The following is a 13,359-nucleotide window of genomic DNA, read 5'->3' as shown; positions in this document are numbered from 1 at the left end:
CGTGCCAGCAGCAGGAGGCCTGGAGCGGCTCCCGCTTGAAGGCCAGTGGCGCAGGGATGGGTATGGTGGAGTTTGACACCCGTTCCAGATGAACGGGTCAGCACAGCAGGCACCCGCAGTGCTCTGCGAAGGCAAAGACATGGAGGAGGTACAGTCAGAAAACCTACGTACAGGTGGGGACGTTGTCAGGTAAAGTAAGCAACAAGAAATGCTCTGCACAGAGTTTACTCTTATAGCTGAAAACCAGCAAACTGACTGTGCCAAGGCACATGGTAATTTTCCTCTGTGTTGTACTAATCACTAGGTATTATTTTTACACTAGGCATAAAGAGAAGATAACTGAGAGCAGCAGCGATGTGTGACTCAAGTGTTTCTACATAAAGGAAAGTTCCTCCAAGACCCCTGCAAACAACAGAGTATCCAGTTTGATGGGGACAAAACCAGTGACACTGCTGGGGGTACAGAGGTAATACACAAACCAGTGCACTCTTTTGCACAAACACCAGTAAGGTGACCTTCCAAACACACAATACAGTTGTACGTTTTATCTCCGGGTTTTCTATCCAAGATGAAGCAGCCACAGGCCAACAACTCACTCAAAGCACAGTTAAACAACCAAACCTTACCAACATCAGTTCTAAGATTCCCTTCTGCAGTCAGCAGTCTTCCTGGAGTTAAAGAGATATATTCCCCAAAGGAAGCTTTAGTTCTCTTACCTCCCTGGACTGTTCCTTGTTCCGTAACGCTTCTCAGACCTTCTCTCTCTGGCTGGCTCAGAGCTTGAAGCTGTTTGACTTTCTGTTTCTCTGTGGATGCAGAAATCTGTCACAACGCTGCAGGCATTTTTTGGTGTATCTAAAACCAGCCTTGAGCACCCCAATGCATTCCTGTTGCTGGAAACTGGTTAGCGATAGCCTAAGAATGACAAACCAGAAATGCTTCCTCAACAGAGCAGCATCAGCTGCCTTTGAGTATTCGTCACTTACAATAAAACATTTACTGCTAAGGGAGACGCAGAAATGGGAAAGAACTGAGAAGCCCAACTGGAAACTCTTAGAAGATTCTCTGTGCTTGGGATAGGACTGAAGTGAGTTTGTAGTGGTCTAATTTAAAGTGAGAGGGAACACATGGTTGCTGTTAAGGAGTAATCAGCATCATTAAAGTCACCTGAAACACGTAGAGCATTTGCAAACTGCAAAATAAAGCTGTCTGAGCAGCAGGAACCTTTATAAAACATTAGGAAAGTTCATATTTGACACCGTTGTGTGTTTGATAATGTTTTAAAATAGGAGCAATACGAATGCAATGTAAACTAATCGGTGTAGGTTCATAGGATACGGGCAAAGCCCAGATCCCAGCTTACAAGTACAAAAAATATGTAATTTTAATATGTAATATTAATTAAAAACTATGCTTCTAGTTTCAGCAGTTTTCCTGCAAAGACACCTATACTGAACACCCATTCCTGCTACTCCCCTACCAAATGTAAGGGATCAGGCTTCTGAAATGGGCAGGGTGTGGGTATCAGTCACAGGGGGTGAACATCCCTCTTCTGGTTATGCTGTACAAACATAGTGTAATTGTATTAATTTTGATGAAACCTCTTGGAGGTGAAATGTAATTTATAAGCACACGTCACTGCATTGTCCAGAAGCACTGTGAAGGACTGTTTTGAGGAGAAAGGTTGGAATAAATGCCCTGCTGCCTCTGAGTGCATCTCTCCAATACAGAGGATTCAGAGGTGCCCCTCCAGCAGTGCAAGGACAGGAGCTCAACCAGGACTTTATCACACAGGTGAGTAATTCCTACCCTGGAGAGAGGGAGACAGACAGACAGACTCACACACTGATGTAAAATAACACCACCCATGCCCTGCCAGGAGTGTGTAGCTCTTTCACTCCTCCTCAGCCAGTTTAGTGTCTTCTCTTTAAAAGCAGGTGGTTATTTTTCTTTGCCTCTTGCCAGTAAAAGCCTTTTCACCACAGAGCAGATCAAGACTCTCATTCTTTAAACAAGTGTGTTCAGTGAACACCCTCGGATGGGTTTGGCAAGTCTCCCTGCGCGCCTACTTGGTTATTCTTGACAGACTGAGACACACTCCAGCCAGGTATGGAAATGAATCTTCATTCACGTTTCATCTTTCCACTTGAGTCACTCCCTTTCTATGCCAGGTCACTATATTTATATATTTTATATTTATAAATAGCTTTAAATTGGAGAGAGGAAGATTTAGACTAGAGATTGGGAACAAATTCTTCATTATGAGGGTGGGGAGGCCCTGGCCCAGGTTGCCCAGGGCAGTGGTGGCTGCCCCATCCCTGGAGGTGTTCAAGGCCAGGTTGGATGGGGCTTGGAGCCCCTGATCCAGTGGGAGGTGTCCCTGCCCATGGCAGGGGGTGGAACTGGATGGGCTTTGAGGTCTTTTCCAAACCTAACCACTCTATGATGCCATGATTTATTTTTAAAAGTGGGCAACATTTATCCTTTAATGTGTTTTATCCTGTAGCACAGACCGTGGGCTTGTTGCCACCGAACCTCTACAAACATACCTTCTACTCTACTCTACTCTACTCTACTCTACTCTACTCTACTCTACTCTCGTGAGACCTCACCTAAAGCCTTGCATTCGTTTCTGGAGTCCACACAATTTGTCACTTGACATATCTTGATGAGGGATACAGATATATCCTAGACCCACAGCTATTCATGGAACCATAGAATCATAGAATAGTTTGGGTTGGAAGGGACCTTAAAGTCTATCCAGTTCCACACCCTGCCATGGGCAGGGACACATCCCACTGGCTCAGGGGCTCCAAGACCCATCCAACCTGGCCTTGAACACCTCCAGGGATGGGGCAGCCACAACTTCCCTGGGCAACCTGGGCCAGTGGCTCACCACTCTCATAGTGAAGAAATTCCTCCTTATATCTAGCCTAAATCTGCCCCTCTCCAGTTTACACCCATTGCCCCTCGTCCTCGCACCACAAGCTTTTATAATATTCCTCTGGCTCAGGTCCAACTGTCTTCTCAGCACTGCATTCTGTGTATCTATTTGTTAAGCAGCAGACTGTAATGTTTTATGTACTCATAAAATCACAATGCAACCAGTAGAAGACACTTATTAAACAATGCCCTGGTTTTATAAACAGACCTAAATTGTCTCCAAACTTACTACACTGTTTTAAAAAGGAGTTCACAGGCATTGCACATTTCAAATGACAAACACAGCCTGGGATTATCGCAAGGTGTGAAGTTAAACAATGTTTGGATAGCAATTATACCATTCCTCACTGTTACATATACATATCAGAGGAATACAGATTACTTTGATCTGAGGAAGAGCCAGTATTCCAGGTAGAGTTTAGCAGAAATTTATTTCATTAAAAGCTTCATTAGTCTGAGTTGCTTTAGGTCACATTAGCTTCAGACACTCTGGTGTAGCACATGTTCACTTTCTTCCACCCTTACGTTCCTTGCTCATCTGTCAAATCCTTCCTGACTACTTTTTCTATGCACCATCACCACCTTCCATCCCCTCCTGTTCCACACTACACCATTTAGAGATGCTGATTCAGAAATACTTCATCAGGCACTAAAGACACCCTCCAGGAGGAAGGCTGAAAGCAGGATTTATCTCAGCTACAGAGAATTCATTTGCCTAAAATCTAAATTTACGTACCCTGCTAGACAGAATTCCCTTTCACATCCTTCACGACACAAGATCTAGTCAACAAAAAAGGATGAAACTTCTACATCCCCTAAGTTCTCTTGTGAGACCTCGAGTCTCAAGAGTTCAAGGCCAGGTAGGATGGGGCTTGGAGCGACCTGATCCAGTGGGAGGTGTCCCTGCCCATGGCAGGGGGTGGGACTGGATGGGCTTTAATGTCCCTTACAACCCAAACTATTCTATGATTCTTTGAATATGTGATTGATTCCAAAAGGAACAGCAAGGTAATTGAAATCACACCTGTTCTGGCAACACTATCAGAAAATACCACGGGGAATATCTTTAATTAGCATTTTAATTGTCAGCATCTACTTTGGAGCTCTCTTAAAAATCTTCTGAAACAAATCTGTTCAAAGCGAACCTTTCTACTACATGAAAATGAACTTTTCTACCACATGCAAATACTACACGGGGCTCATCTTGAACCCTGTGTTCAGATTTGGGCCCCTCAGTACAAGAACGATAGTGAGGGGCTGGAGAGCGTCCAGAGAAGGGCAACGAAACTGGTGAAGGTTCTGGAGCACAAGTCTTTCAAGGAGCAGCTGAGGGAATTGGGATTGTTCAGCCTAGAGAAAAGGAGGTTGAGGGGAGACCTCATTGCTCTCTACAACTACCTTAAAGACAGTTGTAGGGATGTGGTGCTGGTCTCTTCTCCCAAGTAACAAGTGTTAGTACAAGAGGAAATGGCCTCAAGTTACACCAGGGGAGGTTTAGATTGGATATTAGGAAAAATGTCTTTACAGAAAGAGTGGTGAAGCACTGGCAGAGGCCGCCCAGGGCAATGGGGGAGTCTCCATGCCTGGAGGGGGTCAAAAACTGTGTAAATGTGGTGCTCCAGGACATGGCTTAATAGTCACAGTTGTATTGTCTTGATGGTTGGACTTAATGATCTAAGAGATCTCTTCCAGCCTTCACAATTCTATGATTCTATGGAAATGCAAGGCTGGATCATAGTCACTTTGGGTTTCCATCCCCACCATCAGTCAATTTGTTGCAGCGAATGTGCAGTAATACTGGTTATTCTTCTAATCTATGTTAGGAATAGTGCTGTAAATCCAAGGGCAAAACTGCAAGGGACAACCCTAAAGGATGCTTCTGTGGTGCTGCATCAATGTGAGCTCTGGGCATTCATCAGAGGAAAGCCCGAAGCACTAGCAGGGAAAATACTGCCCGAACAGTTAAAACAGTCAAGTTTCAGTCCCAGCTGTACTCTGTACCCTCTCTGGGCTTTGGGGTTCTATTGCCATTTGCAAAACTCACGGATGACCGACCCATCTTAGTGAAATGCACTCAGTAGGGGTTTTTTTTTGGTTAGTTACAAGTGAATTGAGTGTTACATTCTTGCCTCCTACACAGTTCAATCTTTTTTAAACAGAAATGACTCGTAAGGTGGGACCTTCCTGTACCTTCACCACAGGAAGGACGTGGATCTGTTGGAGTGAGTCCAGAGGAGGCCACAGAGATAGTCCAAGGGCTGGAGCACCTCCTGAACAAGGACAGGCTGAGAGAGTTGGGGTTGTTCAGCCTGGAGAAGAGAAGGCTGCAGGGAGACCTTAGAGCAGCTTCCAGTGCTGAAAGGGGCTCCAGGAAAGCTGGGGAGGGGCTCTGGATCAGGGAGGGCAGGGATAGGATGAGTGGGAACAGTTTTCAGCTGAAGAAGGGGAGATTGAGATGAGATCTTACAATGAAATGTTTTGCTGTGAGGGTGAGGAGGCCCTGGCCCAGGTTGCCCAGAGCAGCGGTGGCTGCCCCATCCCTGGAGGGGTTCCAGGCCAGGTTGGATGGGGCTTGGAGCCCCTGATCCAGTGGGAGGTGTCCCTGCCCATGGCGGGGGGTGGAACTGGATGGGCTTTGAGGTCCCTTCCAACCCAAACCATTCTATGATTCTAAAACTACGATACTAGTGCCAAATTTGTCTTGTCAGTCTCTTCAGAAGCTGAGAGAAGTACTGGCAGTAGCTCAGAAAGGCAACAGTACAAATTTGGATAGCAGCTAGTCTTGCAACCCTACGAGCAATGCAAAGTAAACCAAACACGAAATGGTTAGAATGATGATTGGCAGAGATGTGATGACTCTAGTACTGGAAATGGAAGTGCTATGAATAATTAGCCACCTCTGACCCTAGAAAACATCGACTTCATTTGCAGCACAAAACAAATTGCAGATGGCATTGGGGGGGGAGAATCAAGCTATTCACTGTGCTTTCCCCTCATCAGAAAAACTCATTTCCTCTCTACTGCTGAGCAATGAAACATTACCTGATTGGATCTGCTGAGACGACTTCACATGGAAGATATGGAGCGACGAATTAAGGATTCCACGGAGTGATGCCAAAGGTAATCCTATTAAAACAGTGGCCTGGAAGGGACAATGCACATGTATCTCCTATTTTAATAACGAATTAAAATAAATCCCGTGAAGGAACACATTTATTTGGACATTTCTTTGCACTTCTAATGTCACTGTTACTGAATGGGATGCTGGATATCAGTGCTAGAACAAGGACATTTCTCATTCCCTCCTCCTCCCGTTCCCAGTACTACTCACTTCTTCCTACGCTGCCAGCTGCTTCCTGCCTTCCTCCTCCTCCACTTTCTCTGCACGCCTGCCAGCCCTCTCTCCACTCGATTCACATCCTTGCTGGGTGCCAGTTCTTGTCCAGCCTTGTCTGCTGACAGGTCTCACCTTCCCACGGATGACAGCTTCATTTTGGGCTCTCGGCACTCCCTGGCCACCGTAATAAATTTCCTACAGCCACGACTCCAAGGCTTAAGAGAGAGAAAACACGATACTTTCCCACAGTAGGCTGAGAGAGCTGTCTCCTGCGTGCTTTTGTCAAACACCTTTACCTTTCCTTGGATGACTTCAGAAGAGTGAGGCTCCTCAGGCTGGAATGAAGCCTGAAGATAAAGAATAACATCAGGGCTCATTCTCCCATGCCACAGCCTTTGGCTCGTGGAGGGTAGGATGGAGCAAAGCCTGACTGGAAAGAAAACACAAACAGCTCAAACTGTCTCCCAGGCAATCTCCCCTGCCTTCAGCAAGCACAACGTGTTTGACGCATGCAGGTACTCGTTGGAAATCAGATATTTCAGCACCTCTGCTGAAAGCTGCCTCAGAACAAATGAGTTTTAGCACTGGTTTCCAGGGCCATTAGGAAAAAAAAGGTCAAAGGCTATGAGGGGGAGGAGGCATTTGGTTCCTTTTCTTGCACCTCTACAGCATCATTGAAGGGCAGACATTTCTCACATCAGGAAGAAAAACAGGCACCCTAAGGTAGGCAGCTCAGCTTGGTTTTAAGGTAAGTTTGCAAAGCTCAGGAAGCTAAAGGTACTTAATTGTAATTAGTCTGCTCTGGAATTGTCAGGATCACAAAAAAGACAATTACTTGTCAAAACAAACCCATCCCATGGCCACATGTCTTCTCAAGGGAGACACAAGCTCCCTAGTAGATCTCTCTCCACTTAAACAAGCCACTCTTTTTCGGTTAAACATTTGCTTTTTATGGAACATCAGCAATTCCAAACCTTTACTCTTTCCTCCTATACCTTGCCCTTAAAAAAAGATAAAAGTTCCTTAATAAAGTTGGCAAGTCCAGGCAACCCAGCAAACACAAAGATCTTCTCTCCCAGACACGGGTAACTGGCATCCTCCAAAGCCACCGATATCCACACTCCGGTTCTGTGGTCTCACCTTTTCCAGTAGCACTTTGAGCCTCTGGTAAAGTGCAACAAAGCACATTACTCATCACACTAAATCAGGAGACACAGTCCTCCTAAGACAACTTGGCAATGTTTAACAATACAAAATAAATTTACAGGAGAAACATCTGGCATGAAAATAACCACATCTGCTTCACTACCAGCGTTCCCTCACTTGCATGCGCTTGCGGAGATGCAGATGAATCACATTTAATCACATGCTGTTAGAGGGGGATCAGACCACGCAGTGTGACCAGGTTAATAGGTTGGAGATACGCAGATCTGAGGCCCAATTAAAACAAGTTCAAAAATAGAAGTGCAATTTGCTTTAGGAGCTATGCCTTCTCACTCTCCAGATCAGGCGAGCAGCTCTGTCTTCCAGGTAAACAAAGAGCCAAAGGAAAATAGTTCCCTTGCTCGGGATCTTACTGTGCAATTCCCATGGAATTATCCTGAGTTACCCAGTGTAGTTGGAGGGACTGCTGCTTTGCAGGGGCTTTTGCAGTAAAAAACAGATCATGAACATAATTTTCTAGGATAGGATATTGCTTAAATACTCTCTAGCTGTCATTAACCATTCTCTAGATGAACCATCTCCAGTCATTCCTAATACAAAATCCAGGCTAAAATGTTTACTCTAGAAAGGATTTCTTAACCAGCACTTTGCATCAAGCACCTCTCCTCTTGACGTCTGTGCTCATACCCATATAGCTCTCTTCCATCACACCTCAAGGCTGTCTTCCTACTCAGCTCTTGAAAATCAGAGGTGGGGAGTCTGATCTGCATTTTATTCTACTACCAGACAAATCCACAGAGTTATCAAAATCATAGAATCAGCATGGCTTAGGTTGGAAGGGACCTCAAAGCCCATCCAGTTCCAACCCCCTGCCATGGGCAGGGACATATCCCACTGGATCAGGGGCTCCGAGCCCCATCCAACCTGGCCTGGAACCCCTCCAGGGATGGGGCAGCCACCACTGCTCTGGGCACCCTGGGCCAGGGCCTCCCCACCCTCACAGCAAAACATTTCTTCCTAAGATCTCATCTCAATCTTCCCTTTTGCAGCTGAAAACCACTCCCCTCAGCCTCTCCCTGCACCCCCTGATCCAGAGCCCCTCCCGAGCTTTCCTGGAGCTCCTTTCAGGACTGGAAATGTTGAATGGGTTGAAACAGATTGAAGAAATATCCTCTCACTTGGTTTTACTGAAGAAATATTCTCAGCAAGAACTCAGGTGTCCTTTTTCACTTCGTGACCTCTTTTACTACAGCTCTAGCAGAGCAAGTTCCGGTGACTCTGTGGTGGGTTGGGAACACACACAGAACAAGTCAATTCACTGAAAATATAAAGGTAAAAGGCTATGAAGAAGTTAACAGTTGAAGATTAAGAAGCACTCACAGATCTGCATTTCTTTAAGTCACGTTTTCATTCAGCAGGCTAGAGATATTCCTGAAAAAAAATGCCTACAGTAAAGATTTTATAAATTAGGTGCCTAAGATTAGGCTCCTAAACCCATAATTAAGTCTTTAAGTAAGTGGCTTGATTTTCCTGAGTGTTGAACACACAGCTGCTCAGACCGCCCTCAGTAGGAACGGAGGGGTGCACGGGTCTTGGAAAAACAGGAATGAGGAAAGAAAAGAGTCAGAAAGTGAGAAAAGAAGTCATGGCTGCCCCATCCCTGGAGGTGTTCAAGGCCAGGTTGGATGGGGCTCTGAGCAACCTGATCCAGTGGGAGGTGTCCCTGCCCATACAGGGGGTGGGACTGGATGGGCTTTAAGGTCCCTTCCAACTCAAACCATCCTGTGATTCTATGATTCGATACTTTAAAAACTGGTTACCTTCAACCTGTTGACATTAGTTTCAAGGCTACCGCCCAATATATTAAATACTGCAAAGAAAATGATGCGTGAACACATGAGTGCATGAATTTACCTTTCAATTCCATTTAAAAGCCTTTTTCATAATAATATAGAAAAATATTAACTGTAGAGAAAAAAACACCACGGTATAAGAGAAGATAAAGTCAGATTTTAGTACCACGACATAAGCCAAGGCCTGTACAGGTCAGATTTGTTCAATGTTTTATGGAGACAGTGCCCATTTCCCAGCCCTGCTCTCGCTCTGTTCGCAGGGTTCTTCGTACCAGGATTCGGTCACCTTCCAAATCCATAGACAATTAACTGTGCATTTACAAAGGACCTTCCCACTGTGGGATTTGACAGCAGTTGCATTAATCTCTCAAAATTACAACCGTTTTATTCCTGCAGGATATGCAGTTAATTTGCATATGAATAACAAAACTGTTATGCAAACATTAAGTTACACAAAGCGAGATCAGAGCGATTTTGGTCATCCATACAGGATTAGGATCAAGAGTGTTTTCCCATCAACTTTTGTTTCCCTTATGAACAAAAAGCTTTCTAAGAACCTTTCCAAGGCTTTATTGGATTACGATGAAGCTAATTATAGAACTGAGATGAACTCAGTGGCTCTCTTGCAATGGAATACAGCCAGGCCCAGCTACCTGACTGCCAGCACGACTTGGCAGGGACCCACATTGCTCTTTCACTGCCTTTTTTGCCTGTCTCAAGGGAGGAGGTGACTGCAGTATTGCAGGCAGAGGAGGAGAACCCGGTACTCGAAGGAGGTCTGAAGAATGAACAGTGTTTGCAAAACAGCAAAAGGATCTCTGAAAAAAACTTTTGCCATAAAGGTTTTGGGTTTTGGGTTTTGCCCACTGCTCTGGGCAACCTGGGCCAGGGCCTCCCCACCCTCACAGCAAAACATTTCTTCCCAAGATCTCATCTCAATCTCCTCTCTTGCAGTTCAAAACCATTCCCCTCATCCTCTCCCTGCACTCCCTGATCCAGAGCCCCTCCCCAGCTTTCCTGGAGCCCCTTTCAGCACTGGAAGCTGCTCTAAGGTCTCCCCACAGCCTTCTTTTCTCCAGGCTGAAGGTCACAAGTGACCCAGCGTCTGCACAGGTCCCTCACAATGACAGCAGCAATGACAGCTTTTTTTTCAAAGCTAAATGATGGGTTTGACGCCCATGGCTACACCAGCAGCATCACAAAGGGTCACAGCTCTCCTGCAAAGTATTTTGCAAAAGACAATTCAGCTGCACGAGTGATTAGGGCAAAGAGAAGTAAACCAAATATCTTCTTAGGCAGGAGCAGCCTAGGCAGAATATATAAATCTACAGCCTGCAAACTGGCATCTGCCATCTGCACACCTCCAGCCACAGTACAAGATTCCTCAGATGCTGTCAAACCCCTTCCATGAGCTACTTGCTTGGGAAGGAGAGGAGAAGGGAGAAAAAAAGTTGCATGAAACATCTCTGACAATTAAAATTCTGCTGATACCAATCTTACACATCATCACTGGTAGAAGAAATCAGTCTGGAGAAGCACTAACACCGCGGTACTGCTGTATCTTCGACACATCCTGCCCACTCGCTGCCTTTACAGGCATTTAGCAGAAGCAAGAAATAATCACGGCTCTGAAGGCAATTTTTATGCCAAGCAGAGTTCTAAAACTTATTTAAAAAAATACCCACATAAACAGCACTAAAGGTCAGTACCAACCCCTGTCCCTGCTTTGAGAAATGAGGGAAGGAAAGGAAGACATCAAAATCATTACCTAAATGGACTTATAAAATCTCAGATTTCAGAGCTGTTCCAAAGTGCTTCTTACCCACCATTTTAGTTGGAAAGAGCGAAGAGGAAACATTAAAGCTAGGAGGAGAATATACAGTTACAGAAACCACAAGTTTTGGCAACTTGTTCGATCGTCATTCGTGTGATACACGGGACACAGCTTCCAAGCAGCTGGAATGCTGCAGAACAAACTGGCTCGATAACCAGTAGCTTCCAGCAGTAGCTCTTCCCAATCCACATAGAATCACAGAACGGTTTGTGTTGGAAAGGATCTCAAAACCCATCCAGTTGAGCCCATGCCATGGGCAGGGACACCTCCCACTGGGTCAGGGGCTCCAAGCCCCATCCAACCTGGCCTGGAACCCCTCCAGGGATGGGGCAGCCACCACTGCTCTGGGCAACCTGGGCCAGGGCCTCCCCACCCTCACAGCAAAATGTTTCTTCTTAAGATCTCATCTCAATCTCCCCTCTTCCCCTGCTTTGGAGGCAGAAGCTCCCAGCGCTCTTTCACACAGGCACTGCACCTCTGCAGGACCTCCAACTCAGCAGTTCTCAGCGAGACAGAGGACAGTGCAGCTCCAGGGAGACCCAGGCATAGCTCAGAGCATCCAGCCTCTTGGCGTGGATGTCAGTCTTAGCAAAATGCAGGAAAAAAAATAACAAAAATAGAAGTCCTCTCCCCTTACATTTACAAAGGAGAGAGAAGCATCTGAAAAGAGAGAATTGAACTACTCAGCATGATCCTACTAATTTCTAGGCGCTGACTTTCACAAAGGAGGTAAGAGTAGGAGTAGGGATGAATCTGTCATGGACTCCATGTACCATCTACAGAAGAGCGTTCAGCATCTCTTGCTCATATGTCAAACGCGTGCCTCTGCAGTGTTCCAGTTACAGCTTCTGGTATTTTTTATTATAGAATTGAATGCTGACTTAACAAAAGTGATTAATAAATCAGCTGTTTAGAGGGCAAATCATGACTATAACAATAGAAAAGCATGATCAAGCTGCTAGTCTAGATAGATCAAATCCGTCAGTGCACAGGAAAACCAATGGATGTGATCTATCTGGACTTCTGGGGATCTGAACAGGCTGGACTGCTGGGCCGAGACCAATGGGATGAGGTTTAACAAGACCAAATGCCGGGTCCTGCACTTGGGGCACAACAACCCTATGCAGCGCTACAGACTGGGGGAAGAATGGCTGGAGAGCTGCACAGAAGAGAAGGACCTGGGGGTGCTGGTTGACAGCCGACTGAACATGAGCCAGCAGTGTGCCCAGGTGGCCAAGAAGGCCAATGGCATCTTGGCTTGTATCAGAAATGGGGTCACCAGCAGGTCCAGGGAGGTTATTCTCCCTCTGTACTCGGCACTGGTGAGACCGCACCTCGAATACTGTGTTCAGTTCTGGGCCCCTCACCACAAGAAGGATGTTGAGGCTCTGGAGCGTGTCCAGAGAAGAGCAACAAAGCTGGTGAGGGGGCTGGAGAACAAGTCTTATGAGGAGCGGCTGAGAGAGCTGGGGTTGTTTAGCCTGGAGAAGAGGAGGCTGAGGGGAGACCTTATTACTCTCTACAACTACCTGAAAGGAGGTTGTGGAGAGGAGGGAGCTGGCCTCTTCTCCCAAGTGACAGGGGACAGGACTAGAGGGATTGGCCTGAAGCTCCGTCAGGGGAGGTTCAGGTTGGATATCAGAAAAAAATTCTTCACAGTAAGAGTCATTGGGTACTGGAACAGGCTGCCCAGGGAGGTGGTCGAGTCGCCTTCCCTGGAGGTGTTTAAGGAACGGGTGGATGAAGTACTTAGGGACATGGTTTAGGGAGTGTTAGGAACGGTTGGACTCGATGATCCAATGGGTCCTTTCCAACCTTGTGTGATTCTGATTCTGTGATTCTGGAAAGCCTTTGACATGGTCCCCCAAAACATCCTTCTCTCTAAATTTGAGATATACAGATTTAATGGGCGGACAGTACAGTGGATGGTTGTATTCAAAGAGTAGTGGTCAATGGCTCAAAGACCAGACAGAGATCCGTGACAAGTGGTGTCCCTCAGGGGTCCGCATGGGGACAGGTGCTGTTTAATATCTTCATCCATGATATTGTCAGCGAGATCGAGTGCACCCTCAGCAAGTTTGCAGGTGACACCAGGCTGAGTGGTGCAGTTGCCACACTGGAAGGATGGGATGTCATCCAGAGGGACCTGGACAGACTGGAGAAGTGGGGCTGTGAGAACTTCATGAGGTTCAACAAGGCCAGCTGTAAGGCCCTACACCTGGGTCAGG

The 13,359-nt window shown here is 46.2% G+C and overlaps 1 long non-coding RNA gene across 1 annotated transcript; it reads right to left on the bottom strand.

The window, feature by feature from the left end:
* Positions 1-778: 778 nt before the first annotated feature.
* LOC128854176 (uncharacterized) lies at positions 779-7,764 on the bottom strand. Its single transcript, XR_008453134.1, has 3 exons — positions 6,275-7,764; positions 5,986-6,085; positions 779-806 (listed from the first exon to the last, which is right to left on the bottom strand). It is a non-coding gene; the product is annotated as an uncharacterized LOC128854176 (long non-coding RNA).
* Between the last annotated feature and the right edge of the window lie 5,595 nt (positions 7,765-13,359).

The sequence above is a fragment of the Cuculus canorus genome, chromosome 20 (assembly GCF_017976375.1).
Source record: "Cuculus canorus isolate bCucCan1 chromosome 20, bCucCan1.pri, whole genome shotgun sequence".
Taxonomy (NCBI): domain Eukaryota; kingdom Metazoa; phylum Chordata; class Aves; order Cuculiformes; family Cuculidae; genus Cuculus; species Cuculus canorus.
Note: the sequence above shows the minus strand (reverse complement) of the source record. Positions and strands in the feature narration are given on the sequence as shown.